This window comes from Vicugna pacos, chromosome 8, assembly GCF_048564905.1.
Source record: "Vicugna pacos chromosome 8, VicPac4, whole genome shotgun sequence".
NCBI classification, from domain to species: Eukaryota; Metazoa; Chordata; class Mammalia; order Artiodactyla; family Camelidae; genus Vicugna; species Vicugna pacos.
In genome coordinates this window covers 70,309,576-70,327,760 of record NC_132994.1, presented here as the reverse complement: position 1 = coordinate 70,327,760, position 18,185 = coordinate 70,309,576, and the positions used below count along the sequence as shown (strand labels likewise).

The 18,185-nt window shown below is 44.5% G+C and overlaps 1 protein-coding gene and 1 non-coding gene across 3 annotated transcripts in view; both read right to left on the bottom strand.

Moving 5' to 3' along the window:
* ZDHHC14 (zDHHC palmitoyltransferase 14) overlaps positions 1-18,185 on the bottom strand; it is a 245,392-nt gene that overhangs the window by 41,742 nt on the left and 185,465 nt on the right. The gene's annotated exons all lie outside the window — the stretch shown is intronic.
* Positions 9,304-9,377, bottom strand: TRNAT-AGU (transfer RNA threonine (anticodon AGU)). Its single transcript has one exon. It is a non-coding gene; the product is annotated as a tRNA-Thr (tRNA).

Here is an 18,185-nt window from a genome sequence, read left to right as displayed (position 1 = left end):
CCCCACGCATCGCGCTGCCCAAGGTAGAGAAGGCACTCGTCTGTGCCCTTGGCCCTCACCCCTCCCACCCAGCTGATCGACAGGACTGCTCACTGTATCATCTCTGCGCTCTCTTCTGTGCTTCTGCTCCCTGTCTCTGAAGGCCACTGCAGTCGTGGGCCCTGTCACCTCTTTCACGAACCACTGGGAAACCTTCCTGGGTCGCCCCGTCAGGCTGTCCTCCACACGGCCAGAGGGACCACCAAAGTGAACAAGACCAACGCAGCCCTCTGCTTATATCCCCTGGGCCAAAGCACAGCCATGGTGTCTGCAGAACTAATGTATTTCCAGATGGAGCTCCCTGGGAGCTGGGAGGCCCCTCCCCAACATCGCTCACCTTTTCTTCCCCTTCAACTAGAGCACACAGAACTGTATCTGCTTTATATATTGGTTTCCTCATTATATTCCATTTTCTAAAAACGGCCCCCTGCTTACAACCACCAAAACAAACAAACAAAACTTACAATCACTAGCAAATGTTTGTTGTAATTGTTCTCATTGGTCCCAAGTTAAGTTCCTAGCATGTGTAATATTGCACTGTGGGCAGTGTGCTGTTGAAGGGACGTTGGGTTCTTAAGTTAGAGGACCTGAAATTCTAATCCTAAATGCCTATTTAGTGATGTGACCTAGGCAGGTTTCTGGGCCTCAGCAGTTGGCTAGGCTATTAAAGGTTCTTTCCTACTCAAACATTAGGACTGTGTGGCTAAATAAATCTTTTCAAGAATTGAAGTCAATTGTGTCCGCCCTACACAAAGTCAGGAGGTGCTGGCAGGCCTCAGGAGTAGAAACTCTATAAATAATTTATCAGAATTAGTTCTCTTGTAGACCCAGGTTAGGCCCAGAACTAACTGGTGGCTCTCAAGCCCTCGGAGACTACCAAGTACTACATAAATACTTCCCCAGCCAGGATCGAGTCGGCAGATTTCTAAGACACTAAATACAGTGTTTTGTTTTCTTGTTTGTTGCTGTTGTTTATACAAAGCATGCCAGCACTTCACTGAGTCACTATGGTCTAATCAGTGGATCGTTCATTACTTTTCTAAACACAGGCACTTAAAAGGTCAAAGGTGGGGAGGTTATAGCTCAGTGGTAGAGTGTGTGCTTAACATGCACAAGGTCCTGTTGAATCCTCACTACCTCCACTGAAATAAATAAATAAACCTAATTACCCCCACCCCCAAAAGAAACACACACACACACACACACACACACACAAACACACACACACACAAACAAAACAAAAGAACAGGTTGAAGTTTCTATATAATTCCATGCTCTTGGATTGGAAGAATATTGTTAAAATGGTCATACTACCCAAAGCAATCTAATGCAATCACTATCAAACTACCCAGGACATTTTCCACAGAACTAGAACAAATAATCCTAAAATTTATTTGGAATCACAAAAGCCCCAGAATTGCCAAAGCAATCCTGAAGAAAAAGAACAAAGTTGGAGAACTAACCCTCCTAGACTTCAGACAATACTACAGAGCTACAGTAATCAAAACAGTGTGGTACTGGCACAAAAGCAGTCATACGAATCAATGGATCAGAATAGAGAGCCCAGAAATAAACCCACATACCTATGGTCAATCTTCAACAAAGGAGGCAAGAATATACAGCAGAGAAAAGACAGCCTCTTCAGCAAGTGACATTGGGAAAGTTGGATAGCTGCATGTAAATCAATGAAGTTAGAACACTCCCTCACTCCATACACAAAAATAAGATCAAAATGGCTTAAAGACTTAAACATAAGACAAGACACTATAAAGCTCCTAGTAGAAAACATAGGCAAAACATTCTCTGACATAAATCTTAGCAATGTTCTCTTAGGGCACTCTACCAAGGTAATAGAAATAAAAACAAAAAATAAACAAAAAGGACCTAATTAAGCTTATAAACTTATGCACAGCAAAGGAAACTATAAACAAAAGGAAAAGACAACCTATAGAATGGGAAAAAATATTGCAAATGATACAACTGACAAGGGTTTAATTTCCAGAATTTACAAACAACTTATACCAACTCAGTAATAAAAATAAACAACCCCATCAAAAAAAATGGGCAGAAGACCTAAACAAACATTTCTCCAATGAAGACTTACAAATGGCCAATAGGCACATGAAAAAATGCTCAATATTGCTAATTGTCCAAGAAATGCAAATCAAAACTACAATGAGGTATCATCTCACACTAGTCAGAATGGCCATCATTAAAGTCCACAAACGATAAATGTTGGAGAGGATGTGGAGAAAAGGGAACCCTCTTACACTGTTGGTGGGAATGCAGTTTGGTGCAGCCACTGTGGAAAACAGTATGGAGATTCCTCAAAAAAAAACCCAAAAATAGACTTACCATATGATCCAGCAATCCCACTCCTGGGTATATATCTGGAGGAAACTCTAACTCAAAAAGATAGATGCACCCAAGTGTTCATAGCTGCACTATTTATAATAGCCAAGACATGGAAGCAGCCTAAATGTCCATCAACAGATGACTGGATAAAGAAGCTGTGGTATATTTATAAAATGGCATATTACTCAGCTATAAAAATAACCAAAAAAGAATAAAAGAATGCCACTTGCAGCAACCTGGATGGACCTGGAGATCATCACTCTAAGTAAAGTAAGCCAGAAAGATAAAGAAAAATACCATATGATATCACTCATATGTGGAATCTTAAAAAATGAGACAAATGAACTTATTTACAAAATAGAAACAGACTCACAGACATAGGAAACAAACTTGTGGTTACGGAGGAGGAAGAAGTAGGGGGTGGAGGGATAAATTGGAAGTTCCGGATTTGCAGATACAAACTACTATATATAAAATAGATAAACAGCAAGGTCCTACTGTATAGTACAGGGAACTATATTCAATACTTTGTAATATTGTATTATGAAAAAGAATACAAAGAGGAATATATATATATATATTATTTATATATATATATCTGAATCACTATGCCGTACACCAGAAATTTACACAACATTGTAAACCAACTATACTTAAATTAAAAAAAAAAAAAAAGCTCTAGCTAATGGTCAGTACTGGCCGTGCAATATGTGAAGCCCACTACAAAATAAAACTATAGGGCATCCTATTAAAATTATTCAGAATTTCAAGACAGCAAGAGCAGAACATTAAATCAGCCTTGGGTCCTCCGTACCCGCGAAGCCACCCTGTTAGCTGTTAATGGCCTGGGAATGTGGTTTTCTAACTTCGTGGCAGATTAATTTCTAGAGATTCCATTGCGTTGTCTGAAAGGGCTGACAGAGGGCATCTAAGAGCAAAGTGCAGTGAGGAAGTTGTGATTCACCAGGAGTTCACATTAATAGGAGGCTAACATCCCATTCAGTACAGAGAGCCTTGGAGCAGGTAGCAAAACCCTCCTGGCCGTACTTGCTAGAGCTCCGGAGCTCAGATCCCGCTGCGGGGTGGGGCGGGGCGGGGGCTGAGCACCGCGGGCCTGCGTGCGTGCGGCCGGGAAGAGGTTAGTGAAGGCAGACTGGGACGGAGGGCACCCAGGCAGAGGCAGCAAATGCTAAACTCTCCACCCTCTCATCTACTGTCTCCCACGAATATCAGAGGCTCTGTTTTTTAACCTCTAGAGCGCTGATCCGTAACCCTTTTTTATTCCCTAATGCTTTGAAAATCTGATGAAAACGACGGTCCCCCCCACCCTCATACACTCACACACAGCAGTTTACATGCAACTTCCCTCGGAAGTTCTTCGTTAAGTAGGATTGACCTATTGGTTTAAGTTTGCTGAACCTGAAGTAACTGATTTTCAAGTTGAGTTGTTCTAAGAAGGCAGGCAGGCAGGCAGGAAGGTGCCCACCTACTGACCGGCCTGCTAAATATGCCATCCTCGGGTTGGAAGGGACACACCCCAAACCCCAGCCCAGCCTGAGGCTGGTGCTCTGTGCTCACCTGGCGTAACTGCCAGGCATCGGCCCCCCAGGATGGGAGCTGCTTTACACACGGGAAGGGCCTAGGTTTTATTCAGAGTTTTCCAAACTAAAGGGCTGTGATCAAGTAAGGGGTCATAAAGTTAATTCAGTTGATCATGACCTGCATTAAAAAATAAAAAAGCATAAACTAGAAAACATCAAGGCATCTCATCCAATCAAGCACTGCTTCCTAAAACTGAGTATTTGTGTACACTGAATCCCAGTGTAAAACGCATCTTGTATTGTGAGTTGCAGAGGCAAGAACACTTGAAAGCGACTATTTTATTCAGATTTGTAGCTGGCACAAGATAGGCCTCACATATTTGTCAAGGGAATAAATCTATGTGTAAATTATGGCTGTAATGGGCCTAAATACATTACAAGTCATTTTTAATTGCTATTTCAATCCTCCTAGAACTGTATCACAGTTACTAGTTCCTGATCAAACTGAATTAAAAAATTGTATCACTTCTCTTGGAGTCTGAAAATTTTCATTTGTGCTGCTAGGAGGTTTGAGGGTGTGAGCTGTGAGTTTTGTTTAGTTTTTTTAAAAAATTCTTGTTTTTTATTGAAGTGTAGTCAATCTACAATGTTAGTTTCGGGTGTACAGCAAAGCACTTCAGTTTGTTTTGTTTAGTTTAGATTCGGGGAAGGAAACTTTTTTGTTCCAGTTAAGAACACTAACCTAGTCACTGAGCTAAAAAAGTAATACACTTTTTTTTTTTAAAGAGAGAAAAGTAAAAGAGAGATGAGGGCAGATACAGGCAAAAGAATGTCCAATTCTTCTTTCTTCTCCATCTCTCCCCTTTCATCTTTCCCTCCCTCCTTCAGCAAATGTTCACTGAGCACTTAGGGCAGGCAAGGTGCGGGTTGCTGGGAATGCGAGGTGAGGAACAGAGAAGGCTGCCCTCTGGGAGCTGACGAGTCCCCGGGGGCAGAGACCTTCACCAGCTAAGCCAGCAGGGTGGCGAATCTGTCAGAGCTTGAAGGCTGAGTACAGAAAGCCACATGGGAGGAGTGTGCTTCCCTAGGAACCACCCCAGATCCCCCCGCCAGCCCCTCTGCTCAGAGGTGAGTGGGAGTTAACAGAGAGGACCATGGCTTTTTCCAGGAAGGGAGAGGGGGCCCTTGGAGCTGGAGAGATAGGTGGGGCACGATCTGTAGGCCAGGTTAAGGATTCTGGCCCCCTTCCAATTAGCCACCAGCAGGAAATCACTTTTAAGGAGAGAGGCGGTGTGAGCAGATTCTGTTTGGGATGGTAGAGGGTGGACTGGGTAGGGAGAGGAGTGGAGAGTGGGAGTCCACTAGGTGACCCCTGCCAAGGCAAGGTGAGAGACGACGGTAGCTTGCAGCTGGCCGGGCCAAAGCAAAGGGAGGGAAATGCACCCACCAAGTAAGAAAACAGAGCCCGGGGATGGGTTCAGGGAGGAATGGGAGAGGAGGGAGCCAAATGTAACCATCAGGTATTTGCCTTGTGCAACCATGGAAGGTGCTGGCACTCTGCGTGGTGGGGGTCCTATGCATCTGCAAGCCTGGAGCGCTGACCAGATGCCTAAGCTGGAGACATAAACTCTAGAGAGAGAGAGACAGTCTTCAGGAAGGCAAAAGGCAGCAAGACTGGAAATGAGCTCACGCTCTCCAGAGACAAAGCCAGGAGCCACACACAAATCAAGGGAGACAGAGCAAGCCACAGAGGTACAGGTGTGAGGAGAGGGAGGCAAACAGAAACAGACTTTCATGAAGTAACTGCTTGAGGCTTTTCTGGGTTTTGAAGAAAACTGTTTTCAAAGCAGAGTTGCAGTTTGACAATTATGGGCAGAAATGAGGTGAGCACTTCTTGGTCAGATAAAAATAAAACCATGGCCAAAGATCACTCTCCTCCGGAGTACGTCCAATTTACTTTTACAGTAGGAGGACGCCTGTGTGCAGCGCACTGACCCTGGGGTTGAATTTCATGGCAGTAATCCAGGACAGGCTGGAAATATGCCCTGGACACCCCACAAATTCTGTTGTCGAGACTTTCCTGTTGGTGAAGGATGCATTTTTCCAAAATATCGCATGAGACATAGTCTCTTTCTTTTGTTGACAACAATTTTTAAATACATAAATAAAGGACATGTTTTTAAATTGACTTTAGGTGCATTATTTTAAATTGTCAGTCTTCTAACAAAGTATTTTTGTAAAGTGCACATTCAAATGGCTCCCAGTCTTACGTGAGAGTATCTGACCCAAGTGTCCAGAAAGGCCCCCCAGGGCTGGCCACGCGGGTTCTCTTCTCTTGATGGTTATATTTCTCATTCTACATTTATAAATCGTCCTTCTGATTATGAATTGGCTGCCCAAGTGGTTTGACCACAGGCAGAGGAAGGGCTGGCTGTGCACAGTGGGAGGATTCTGCCCCCGGAGAGTGAGTCATAGAGTCATTTACTGAAGATGAACAGTTCAGCATCCTGGCTTCGCACGTTCAGTGTGAGAGCTCTGTCCCAAAGGGTGGCTCTGTACAGCCTAGCAAAACCAGGACCCCAATCCTGTGAAGAGTCGGGCTGCTCTGAGAGGGCTCTGGGGTAGCCCCCTGCTTCCCAGGGTGTGAGCCAACCCTGCCTACTGTTTCTCATTTGTGTGGATGAACAGCCCTCCACCCCTGCCTCCTGGGGCTGTGTGAGGCTCCCATGGCGATGGACGTGAACAAAACAAGGCTCACTGAACCTTCACGGGGGCGGACGGTTTTCTTGATTGTTCCCACGCTAGGTCGAGCTTCTTGACTCGGGCAGGATCTCCCCCATTAGCTGCCTGCAGATAATGATATATGAGGGGGTGGGGCCACTCCTCTATGATGCCAGCGAAGGACTCTATTGGGATGTCCCCTCTGGGATGAGCATTAGAAGGACTCGCCCTACAAAGTTATGGGTAAAAGTTTCACAAATGCACGTTATGATGTTACCTCCCAGTTTTTCTCTCCAAGGAACCGCTGATGACTTTTAGTCAGCAAGACGAGGAGACTGGACCTATTCCAGCCTGGTTGCATCTATGGGGTCCCCTTGCTTGTTCCCTGACATCCTGAGGCTAGGCTCTCCTTCCTCTACTTTCGCTAAAGCACTCGCTCAGAGTCCAGTGTTTGTCCATGGACAGTCCCTTGCTATCTGTGGATTCTTGAAGGATTTGCTTCCTCCTCTCAGCACTGTCTTCACCGCCTCTGTTGTCTATCCCGAAGCCCCAGGAGAGGGGGAAACTTTCTGCTTCTAGCAGGGTTGAAAACGGATTCATTAAAACGATTTCTGTCAAAAGACTATTAAAGAGTCCACCTCTCTCTCCACAAAGCTCTCAGTGCTCTTCAGGACCTCCCCTTGTAAACTGTAAAGAGCTGGACAGAAGGGAGGAGAGGTCATGCTGGCCGTGGGGAACGTTCTGGCCGAGGGAGCTGAGTCACTGGGGTTCTGCCCCGGTGGCAGGGCTGGCACCCTGAGCAGCTGGGGGGCGGCCCACATTAGGTGAGCGGCTCTCTCAGGTCACAGCTCCGCCCTGCAGGGCTCGGATCCCGCACCTGTGTTACCGCATCCATTTCACTACCTCTCACTTCCTCTCCGCGTCTGCCTTTCTTGCTCCCTCCCTTCTGCATTTCTTTTCCTACTATTTTCTAACACTCCTTTTCTCCTCTCCCGTTTTCTTCCTTCTGTGTGTTTGACTGCAGACTCCAGCCAACCATTCAGAGCTGGACATATGCGAGGCTCAGGTTCGGTGCCCGGAAGCTGACTTCACTGTCTCTGGATCCTCGCGTTTAAGCTGCTGCAGATTAAGCTCTGGACCAAGAGCCAGAGGGCTCCAGGTGGTTAAACTGAGTCATGTTCTTTACAGACTCAGGTCATTGTGTCACGATTCACCTAAAATATGTGAACTCTACTTTTCTTTAAAGCATTAGTTCTCTAACATGGGAAAATAATCACGTGCTCAGAAGACAGAAGGATCAAACTGTGTTCTTTGCCCCAACTCCATGAATTTAATGAAGCACTGAGTGCTGTGGCTTCTTCCTCCAGAGTATTCCTGGGATCTGCCCACGGCATCTTTCCATCTCCGTGGCTACGACCTGAGCCTGGGTTGCTGTAACCTGCCCATGCCCTGGGGCAGCAGCCCTCTCGCCCATCTCCTTGGACCCATCTTATCACCATACAGTTCACTCTCTGCAATGCTGACAGAGGGCTCTTTCTGAAGTACACAGTTGATAAGGCCACTCCATCGCTCTTGCCCTTAGGATAAGGTTGAAATTCCATAGCATGGTTTGGAAGGTGTCTGCTCACGCCCTGCCTCTTGCTTCGGTCCTCTCTGCCTGCAGTCTCCACATCTCCTGGAGGGCAGCCACTTCCTCCAGGCCCTCGATCTGCCGGCCTCCTGCTGCCCTGGGCCTCTGCACACGTCTTCCTCCTAGTCGCCTGCCTCCCTTTGCCTGACGACTGGCATTCATCCTTTAGTTTCAGATGGGATGCTCCTTCCTCTGGGTTAGGAGTCTCTCCTGTACACGCCCACGTGACCCTGTCCCACAGGTGTTCGTTAATCTACCTGTGCTCCTCCGTAGCAAAGCTCTACAGACAGGGCTGTGCTGTTCAAGTTCACCATCGTCTCCCCAGTGCCCACCGAGCAATGAGCCAGGCACACAATCGACAGTAGATTAATTCAGTCATTCTTACACTGGTATGTATACATGGCCATGTGTGTAGCCCTAAAGGATTCTTAGCCTAGAAGCACCACATCTCTGAGCACAGCATTATAAGAATCCCAGGCATACATGCTGATGATTTTCTGTCCTGCAGCAAATATTCAGTATGATCAAAGATGGAAAAAATTCATTTTTGGTTCAATTCATTGAAGTGAAAAACAAACCCATAAATCAGTTAGTACTAAGCAAATGGTTTTTCAGGCACAAACAGCTTGGTAGACAACTGGCTACTTCTGTCACACGATAAATAGCACACCATTCGACTGTGATACGGCTGTGAGTTTAATGTGTAAGATCCAAGCGTCTTCTCTGTAACACCATCTTATTTTTGCTAACTTTCAATGAAAAGGTATGCGACACATACCATTATAAAACCTGATTGGGGCTTGGAAATAATCCTAGCTTCAACTTTAACACAATTATTGTATTATCTTTTGTGGGAAAATTTAGATTTCTTTAACTGCACCAAAGGTTCTTTCCTTCCCAAGATTTCTAAGCAGCATAAAGGAACTGATACATGAACAGTGGGAAACAGTGAATTCTTAATTTTTTTTTAAGTTTTTTTGGGGGTGAGGGTAATTAGGTTTATTTATTTATTTTTAGAGGAGGTACTGGGGATTGAACCCAGGACCTCATGCATACTAAGCATGCACTCTACCATTTGAGCTATACCCTCCCCACTTCTTAACAATTTTTAAGAAGGTTCTGTTTACCCAGGAACACAGAAGTGGGGAGGGAGAGTCTGGGAAGGGCCAGGGACACAGACCCCAACCTGCCAGTGAGCTCTCTGTTTTCTGCTTTGCAATGAAAAGGTGACACAGATGCTCCCAGAAAACCACCAGGAGTCTGGAGCAGGCTGGACACAAGGTTTGACAGGCACCCAGGTGGGCGGCCCAGGCCCGCCCGCCCCCCGCAGGAAGCTCTGTGTGTGCGTGTGCGTGCCGCGCACTGCACACCTGTGTTTGGGTTGAGAAAGAGGAAGGAAGAATGAGCCCAGTATAGTTTTTCTTTTCTTAAAAAAGAAACGTTTAAAAATGGAATTCTTGAAATAACTGTTACTATTACTTGAAAAAAATCAACAGAAGGGGGGTGGGAGCAATGCTACCTGTCATCTTAAGCAGCCTGTTCTCAAATAACTGCAGGCTCTAAACGAGACTTCACTGGGGTTCTTAACCTAGTTTGTGTGCCAGGACCCTGTTCGCAGTCTCGTGAAGCCATGGACCCCTTCCCAGAATGTTGTTAAATACATAGCCTCCGTGGGGTGAAGAAAGAAACCAGAAATAAATCTCATTTTCAGAACAGTTTAAAAGTTGTGACATAGTAAAATACATGCTTATTTATTCATATGCCAAATAGCAAGAGCTAAGTTTTATCAAGCACTGCAGTTTCTAAGTGGTAGCAAGTGTCAGTGAGCTTCTGATTTACCTGCGATGTCTGTAACGTCATATGAAAATGTCTGTGGTTTCTAGTGACTAACACAACTAGTGGGGTGCCTCTGTTATCACTGAAGGACATATTACATTTCATTTGGAGGCGAGTGAGAATAGAGATGTCATGGTTTTTCCCATCCAAGCTCGTGGATCCCTTGAGTCCCATTCACGGTGCCCAGGTGAGGTATCCCTGCTCTAAGCAAACCCTAGAGGCAAGGGTCTCGGCCCCTAGTCAGGCATGTCCTTGGAGGGGTTGGGCCCAGGGAGTGAGCTGCATGTCTGCAGTAGGGCCCCTGTCCTGGTCTGTCTGTCTTGGGCGATTATCAAGAGATCGTTGAACTCTTTCTAATGTTTAGGGTTCACTACTTTCGCTCAGGTGGCTGAAACCTATCAGCTTACTGGTTCCTGCAGACCCATTAAACTCTTGCCTAGGATCTTAAAGACTAACAGGAACCCTGAGGAGGAAGAGGTCCAATCCAAGGTACAGAGAGCCTTTGTGACACTGAAAACAAGAATGTTCAGGCAGTATAATTTCCAGAGGGTAAAATCATCTTCATATGCCATCTATGAAAGATTTTTAAAAATTAAATTACTTATACTATATCTTGTCTTGTTAACGTGTTAATCTTGGGAATAACTTAACATGTTGAGCATCCTTATAACTCTGCATGAGCCCCACTAGGTCGTGCCAGACGCTAACCTCCCCAGCTCCTCCTCAGCTTTTACAAGCTCTTAAAGGCTGGTGACATGTGTGATTCGTCTTGTTACTCTCCCCCTGCACACTGCACCCCAGCCTCGTACCAGGCACAGGGCCCCACTCACGGTGGACACGAACTGTTGGATGATCTGTGTTTCTCCCAGACTGGCATAGAAATGGTTACCTTTCCTCACCTGTAACGGTTTTACTTGTCCACCTGCTGCTGACTTGCAGGCCCGGCTGAGTTTTTCTCTGCTCTAAGTCTGTGGTTTACACACCTTCACACAGAGGCTGGGAGGTTTCCCTCTAGTTCTAGCTGCCAGTGTCTTGCTGTGTGGGCCTGGACAGCCCCTGCCCTCTCTGAATTTGAGTTCTGTAGCAAATGTGGATGGTTCTCTCTGCCCTGCTAATGCTCAGGCTGGTTGTGAGCAGCAAATGAGGTAACGTATATAGAACTATCTCCAAAGGGAAAAAAACATACATAAATACGTGATGGCATCATAAAAATGAAAGTTATTTTAGTACAAACTACTTCTATGTATTCATTTCACTTTAATCAAGAAAATATAATAATTATATTTTCATAGGTACATTACTAGATTCTTAAATAAATTATCCTTCTTCCTTTTTCCAATATGGTCTATGGTCTTTCCAGTTCAATTAATCCTTTATTTAAAATACTTCTCAACCTTCTAAAAATAAGATGAAATCTTAATCTGTTCCAAGAAACCAAATAATTTTCATAGCTTTCAAAAAACAAAGTACATACGTTTATTAAGCTTTCAAAGCTAAAGCACACAGGTTATTTTTTTACTATCCAAGTTTCCAACCTTTAACAGCTCAGTCCTGCCCAACTCCTACAAACAGTGGGTGGAATTCAGTGAAAGATTTATTGTTTAATACCCAACAGAGAGCAGCTGGATGGGCTGATACAGCCACAAATATCTTGGGAGAAGAAATTTGGAGGCTGGTGAGGTATGTTTCATCCTTAGCCTCCCTAATTCCCAAATCCATTGCTAGAGGCCAATTTCAATTCCAGGCAAGTCAAGTAAACAACAGGGCATCTACTGTAAGGCACCATCTGCTTTAAAAAGGTGAATAAGACATACAGCTGCTTCTCAGAAAGTAACTGATCTTTGGCTTTTCAGTCTCTCTGCATGTGACAGACTGGATTATTTCAGCAAGTATGCACTGCTCCCCTCCTCAAAGTGGAGTATCCTTCCCTGCCCCACTGACAGGACACGGTCAAGGTCATGGTCATGGCTAATGGAGTCTTAGCAGATGTGCCGTAAGCGACACTGCATATTTTAGCCCCATCAACATGTGGTCCATGACCCCACCATGAAGAGAACATGCCTGGCAGCTGCTATCCTTTCCGTGTGGGTCCCAGAATCAAATCTGAGAAGACTGAACCTGAGCAATGCCCGGAGCCACACCCAGAGCTGTCCCAGGTGACCCACAGGCACATAAGAAAAAGGAATGCTTTTTTCAAAAGGCACTGAGACTCTGGAGGGTGTTTGTTATACGGCATCACTGGTCAAGAGCTAACTAATACATCTCATCAATTCACTTTACACTTGTGTCTGAGATAGACCATCTCAATTTCCTGCATAAGCACCATGCACTAGGGGCCGAGTCTAGTCTTTCTTTCTCAACAGGCATCCAAGGGCCAGTGTGGCTGCCACTGAATTTTTCCAGCCTTTCCTCCCATTTCTCCCCTTTATGGGAATTGGTCTGAGATAAACCTCCTAAGGTCAGAGTAGATATTCTGAGTGCTACAACCCTGTCAAATATTTCTTTAGGATGATAGTTCACTTGCTTTACAAAGCTCTCTACAGATTTGGCCTCTTCTTGACTCTCAACATCCACCCCGGGCCCTGGTCTGGCCATGCAGCTTGCTGGACTTCTACGCAGGTGGTCAAACCATGTCAATGTCCACCTCAAACACCCAGGACTGTGGCCTGAAGGTGAATTAGAGAAGAAATACAACTTACTGATAAATTTTCATCTATAAAATTATAATGCATGGTTTCCAACAAGCCTCAAAAGATGGTAGTGATTTACTAATATTAATTTTTCAATGTTGCAACTCACCATAGCAGTGCTTTTCTGGAAGTAGCTACCTTCTATAGGAGGCCTCACTGCTGGCTGCTGCTCTCCAGAGAGAGATATGAGCAATTTCCAACACATCCAGCTGGCCTGACCTCAATGGTAGAACTTAGAGAGGGTCTGAGAAAGTCTGTTCCCATGACTCTCAATGTTGATTGTGCATAAGATCCTCTCTACTTTTAATTTTCTAAAATGCAGGCTTCCCAGCCCAGGTACTCCATTTTGAAGAACTTACATCTACTTATACCTACTCACGTCTGTAACAAACATGTTACGAAGGAAATTCTTCTGAAATATGAAGATTTTGTAGAATTTTATTTTATTTTGGTCACTGCCTCAAAAGCACCTCTAGACTGACTCAGTTTTAATTTTAAGGGGAAGAAACTCTTGGTGGCAGAACACAAGAGCTCTTACTGTGGGGCAGGCATGTTGAGAAAGATGTTGCCAGAGAAGGGACCAGGAGCTTATCTGGCTGAAACAAAAGGGTGTCTCCAGCCACAGCAGAAAGAATCTGTGGAGGATGAAAGGAAGCCAGGAGTGGAGCTGGGGGAGAGCCAGGAAGAGGCTACAGAAGGACCAATGGAAGAACAATTGGCTCCCAGGAGCTGGGAACCAATAGTGAAGTATAAAAAATGAGAGCTGGCAGGAAAGAGAAAAAACAGCGTCTGACAACCAGGAACCGTTTTAACTTGGCATAAAAGGAGGTGAAAAGTCTTCCAGGAAAGAATGTCATCTGATGGTCAAATGAGTCAGGAAGGTTACTTGGAATTCTGCATCTGTCACTCGAACTAATAACAATGAGTCATTGATGATGAGTGACAATGAAAATTCCCATCCATTTCTGAAAAGGACCTGAGTTGCTTATCAGAAAACCAGGAATAAGTTAGTGTCAAATATACACACCCAAAGTCTTATTTACATTGTTTAGAGGTGAGCACATTTGACTCTGAGTTTTTTCTCTCAATGAATAAAACCCTTTATGAACAAATGGCAGTCTCCGGCACAGCCGTGAAATGAATTCTGGCTCTCCCCATGATCTTGTAAAGTATGAGTTACATCACAATGATGGTCATGTTCCCTGAAGCTATCTGTCATTTTGCAAGTCTCCTTAAACCCTCAGTGCACTACAGTAGATTATCTGCAAAAAGAAAAACCTCCAAGTTTGTTTCAGCTAAAAGATCTCATGTCTGTATTTATTCACCTCAAGTTAGAGGAGGGGGACACAGTTACTGGTGGATCTGAGGTGCGCAGAAACTCCCCAGAGAGGTCAAAGAATGGGAGAGGATGAAGATGTGATCAATGGCTTGAATCCAAAAGCATTAATTAGATTGTTTGGTATATTTAAAAATTTAGTTATAAGATCTATTGCTTAAACCAGAAAGAAAGGATGAAATTCCATACATTAAGAAAAAAAAAAAACTAAAAGGTTAACACAAAGGGGCTGGAAGCCTTCAGGAGCAGAAAAACACAGCCACACAGAAAGCTGACGGCAGCCCCCACATGAACAGTAAAGATTAAAGAGCTTCCAATAATCTCAGCAGTTTGACCTTTTTGACTTTTCAAAAATCCCTGCTGGGCTAAATGCCTCGCTCTTCCCTGCAAGTCTCTGAGCCTCTGTTCTATGTTCTCTCTGCTGAGATGTCTAAATTCTGGGCCTCCTGCTCTTCTGCAATCCAGTAACTCCTACTTACACTGTCAGACTTGGTACAGGGACAAACCGTGCACTGAAACCTGGGCTCTCAAAGACCCTTACCCACAGCTGCACTTAGTGTGTTGTTGTGTTTACTTACACTGCTTTGCCTTCCCCTGCAGACTACAAGACCCAGACCCAGACACCTTAGCAGAACTGTGCATCTAATGATCGCTTTGGGGATTTGGAAAGTATAGAAATGGACACTGAAGAAATCCCTCACACCTGTACATGTATACCCATGTGCCTGTGCCTCGGCCCTTGGGCCGCTTTCTGTCACTGGTCTGTGGGTTGGTAATATGCTTCGGACTTCATAATATCTAATGATGCATGTCTACCTGTACTGTTTCGTGTTCCAAAACGGTTTTGGTAACTGAACTGCACATTTTTCATCTGGTCCTCTGCCTCCAACTGCATTACATTATAAGCAAGTTTGTGGGGGAGAATGTCTCATTTGAATCTGTTATTTCCACTTCGTTATTTTCTCTCTTTCAGTCTTACCAGAAGATTATCTTTTTGTTATTTATTTGCCAAAGAACTAGATCTGGTATCATATTTATTTTTCTGTTTTCTAGGTTATTAATTGTTTTCTTCCTGTTTTTCTTGAGTTTATTTTGCTATTCTTTTTCTGTCTTCTTGAGATGGCTGCTATGTTCGTTTATTTGCTTCTAAATTTGAGGTGGGGGGTTTGTACTAGACTTTTTAAAACTGTTAATTTCATTGGCCATCCACCATCTACGTAAACTTCCTGTTTGTGGAGGATCTCAAAATAGGTGGGAAGTAGGCCCCACCCTGCCACCCCCATTATAGAAGCTAAGAGTGGGGCAGCTACCTCTCCTGCCTCGCTGGCTGCCTGGGTGTGGAGACCAGACCAGACCTCTGAGCCCAGAGCCCATGGTCCTTGCAGACAGACAGAGTCACAGTTCTAAGCTGATGGCAGCTGCAGAATTAGAACTCAGTTGTGGTACCATAAACATCTTTCTTGTGGTGCCTGCGCCTCTTGCCATATCCTACTGCAGGAGTGACTGACTGTGCTCAGCCACCCACCTGCCCCAGCTTCTCCTGGTCTGTGAGTCTGGGTCTCCAGCTTTCTCCTTCATTTCTATCAGCTACCTGAGAGCTTCCAAATAACTCCTTTTCTGCTGAGGTTAACTATTTTTTGTGCTTAAAATTTAGAATTCTGACTGGTAGTTAAAAAATTTTTTTTTAATTGAAGTATAGTCAGTTACAATGTGTCAGTTTCTGGTATACAGCACAATGACCCCTGACTAGCAGCATTTTATTTTGCATTGTTCTTATTGTCATTTTCTGACTATTCTACAGTGACAATTTTGAAGTCTCTGTCACCCAAGAATTGATGAAAAGATTTTGTTAAAATATTACAGTTAGATTAGACTTGTGTATTTATATTTTTGTGATGGATTTCTAATTTTATTGTTGTGTCATTAGATGACACAGTCTGTGCAATATCTGCTTTTAGGAAGTTTAGCTAGTATGGTTAATTTTGCTAGTGTTCCACAATCAGTTAAAAAAACTAAGTAAACTTTGTAGGAACAAAGTTCAGCAGATGTTTGTTAATTATATATTAATATATGTTAGAATTATAAAATTAAAATTTTATTTTCTTACCTGAGCCGACAAAACCAGAGGTATGTTATTATTTCTCACTAGCATTATGCTTATACCAAATTGTCCTTGTGTTTTCTGACAATTTTTGCTTTCTGTATTTTGATGCAATGTTATTTGATGCATAAGTGTTGTGACTGAATTTTTAATTGATTTCTTTACCAATGTAAAATTACTCTTTTTGACCACATAATATGATATATATAATGCTTTCTGCCTTGAATTCTCTTTGGTCTGTTCTTAATAATGATTCTTGGGGACTGTACTTTATTTTGATGCATCTAGATACCAGTACAGTGCCTGACACATAGGTGCTCATTAAACATCAATGAAAAGCAAGGATATTGGAAACCGGGGTGGCAGGGGTGGCACACAGTAAATTCCTGGGTTTTTTGGTTCCTGGGAGGATACAAATGCCAGCTTGTTCCATTCCCTTCAAACGACTCGCTTTCCTATGGAAAACTAATACCTTTCTCACCATACCCAAATAGTTAAAAGGAAATCCTAGAGTGCAGGAGGTAGCTGCAATTTTAAATCTCAGATATTCCAGACCTCTTAATATTTGATACAACTATGAAGCAGTAACTGGGCTCTAATGGGCAGCAGCAGCAGCACACAGCAGACTGCACACAGCAGACAAGACATCCGTAGTCTGAGCTCAGAAACCCACATCACAGAGGAAGCAGCTAGATCGATGGGAAGGAGACACTGTGGGGCAGAAGGAAGAGTGTGTAGTAAAGTGCCCAGGAGAGACAGTGCAGGCATTTAAAGATGACGGTTAAGCTCTTCCCAGAACAAGGGTAACTGGACACTGAGTCCCTGCAGAGTTCTTGGTGCCATCTACACCACAACTGACAGAAGGGGACAGAAGAAAATGGGACCAGGCCTGTGTGAGGGAAAAGGCTGGTCCTGCCAAGAGCTCCGCAGGGGCTGACACTACTTGAGGGCTTCGTGCACCACCTCCTTTGTGCTCACAGCAGGTCCAGATGTGGCATCGTAGACACAGAGAGGCTTCCCTTTGCCCAGACAGGTCAGCAGGTCTGGGATCCAGGTGCTGGCGCCTCCAGCTGCCTCCTGACTGCTCAACGTTACACACATTCTCGTGCAGCAGGCTTGCAAATGCTTACAGTGCCCTATCTCAGTGCTGAGCAAACTGAATTTCATTCACAATGTGTGAATACATCACTTTCCAGTAAATCCCTTTTTATGATAGGTTTAGGTTGTATGAAAAATACCCAATTCTAGAGTAAGCTGCTGGCTCTTCTGACACTGGACCAGAGGCCCCCAAAGGCAAGACTTCTCTAAAAGTGTCCGCCCTGGTCGGGGAAATGTGGAGGGGACTCCTTTGGGGCTGGAGAGTACGTAGTGGGTTGGAGAAGACCTCACAAGTGCGTGTTTGCTTTCCAGCTCCTTTCGTTCACTCTTTCACTTTCATGATCTGAGGGACCCCCAAGGGTCTGAGTGAGCAGAGGTTGCTCCCCGGCCCCATCTGACAGCTGTTTAAAAATATTTTACAATGTCAAAAATGGCCTGGATGAACAAACAACCCCAAATAGTCTGTTTCAAAAGTGCAGAAGCAATTTGATGGCAACACCGAGAGAGAACAAGAGAGAGAGACCGAAACAGATGAACAGAAGCAGAGAGGGAGAATATATTCATCCCTGCGGCAGCAGATCATCAAAACCCTCCCAGATTACGGAAAACAATTGACTCCGGCTGCTCTGTGAAGGGAATCTCCTTCTCTGTGGTTCCCTGAGAGCACCGAGACAGCACTCCTCCCGCTACACAAAATAACAACACTACCGGCCAGCCCTTTCTAAGCCCTGCACCTCCCTGGGTCTGTACTGGGTGCTTGCCGGTCACTATCTTGCTTCATCCTTAAAGAAACCTGTGGGGCAGTACTAGGATCACCTCACTTTGCAGGTGTGGAAAC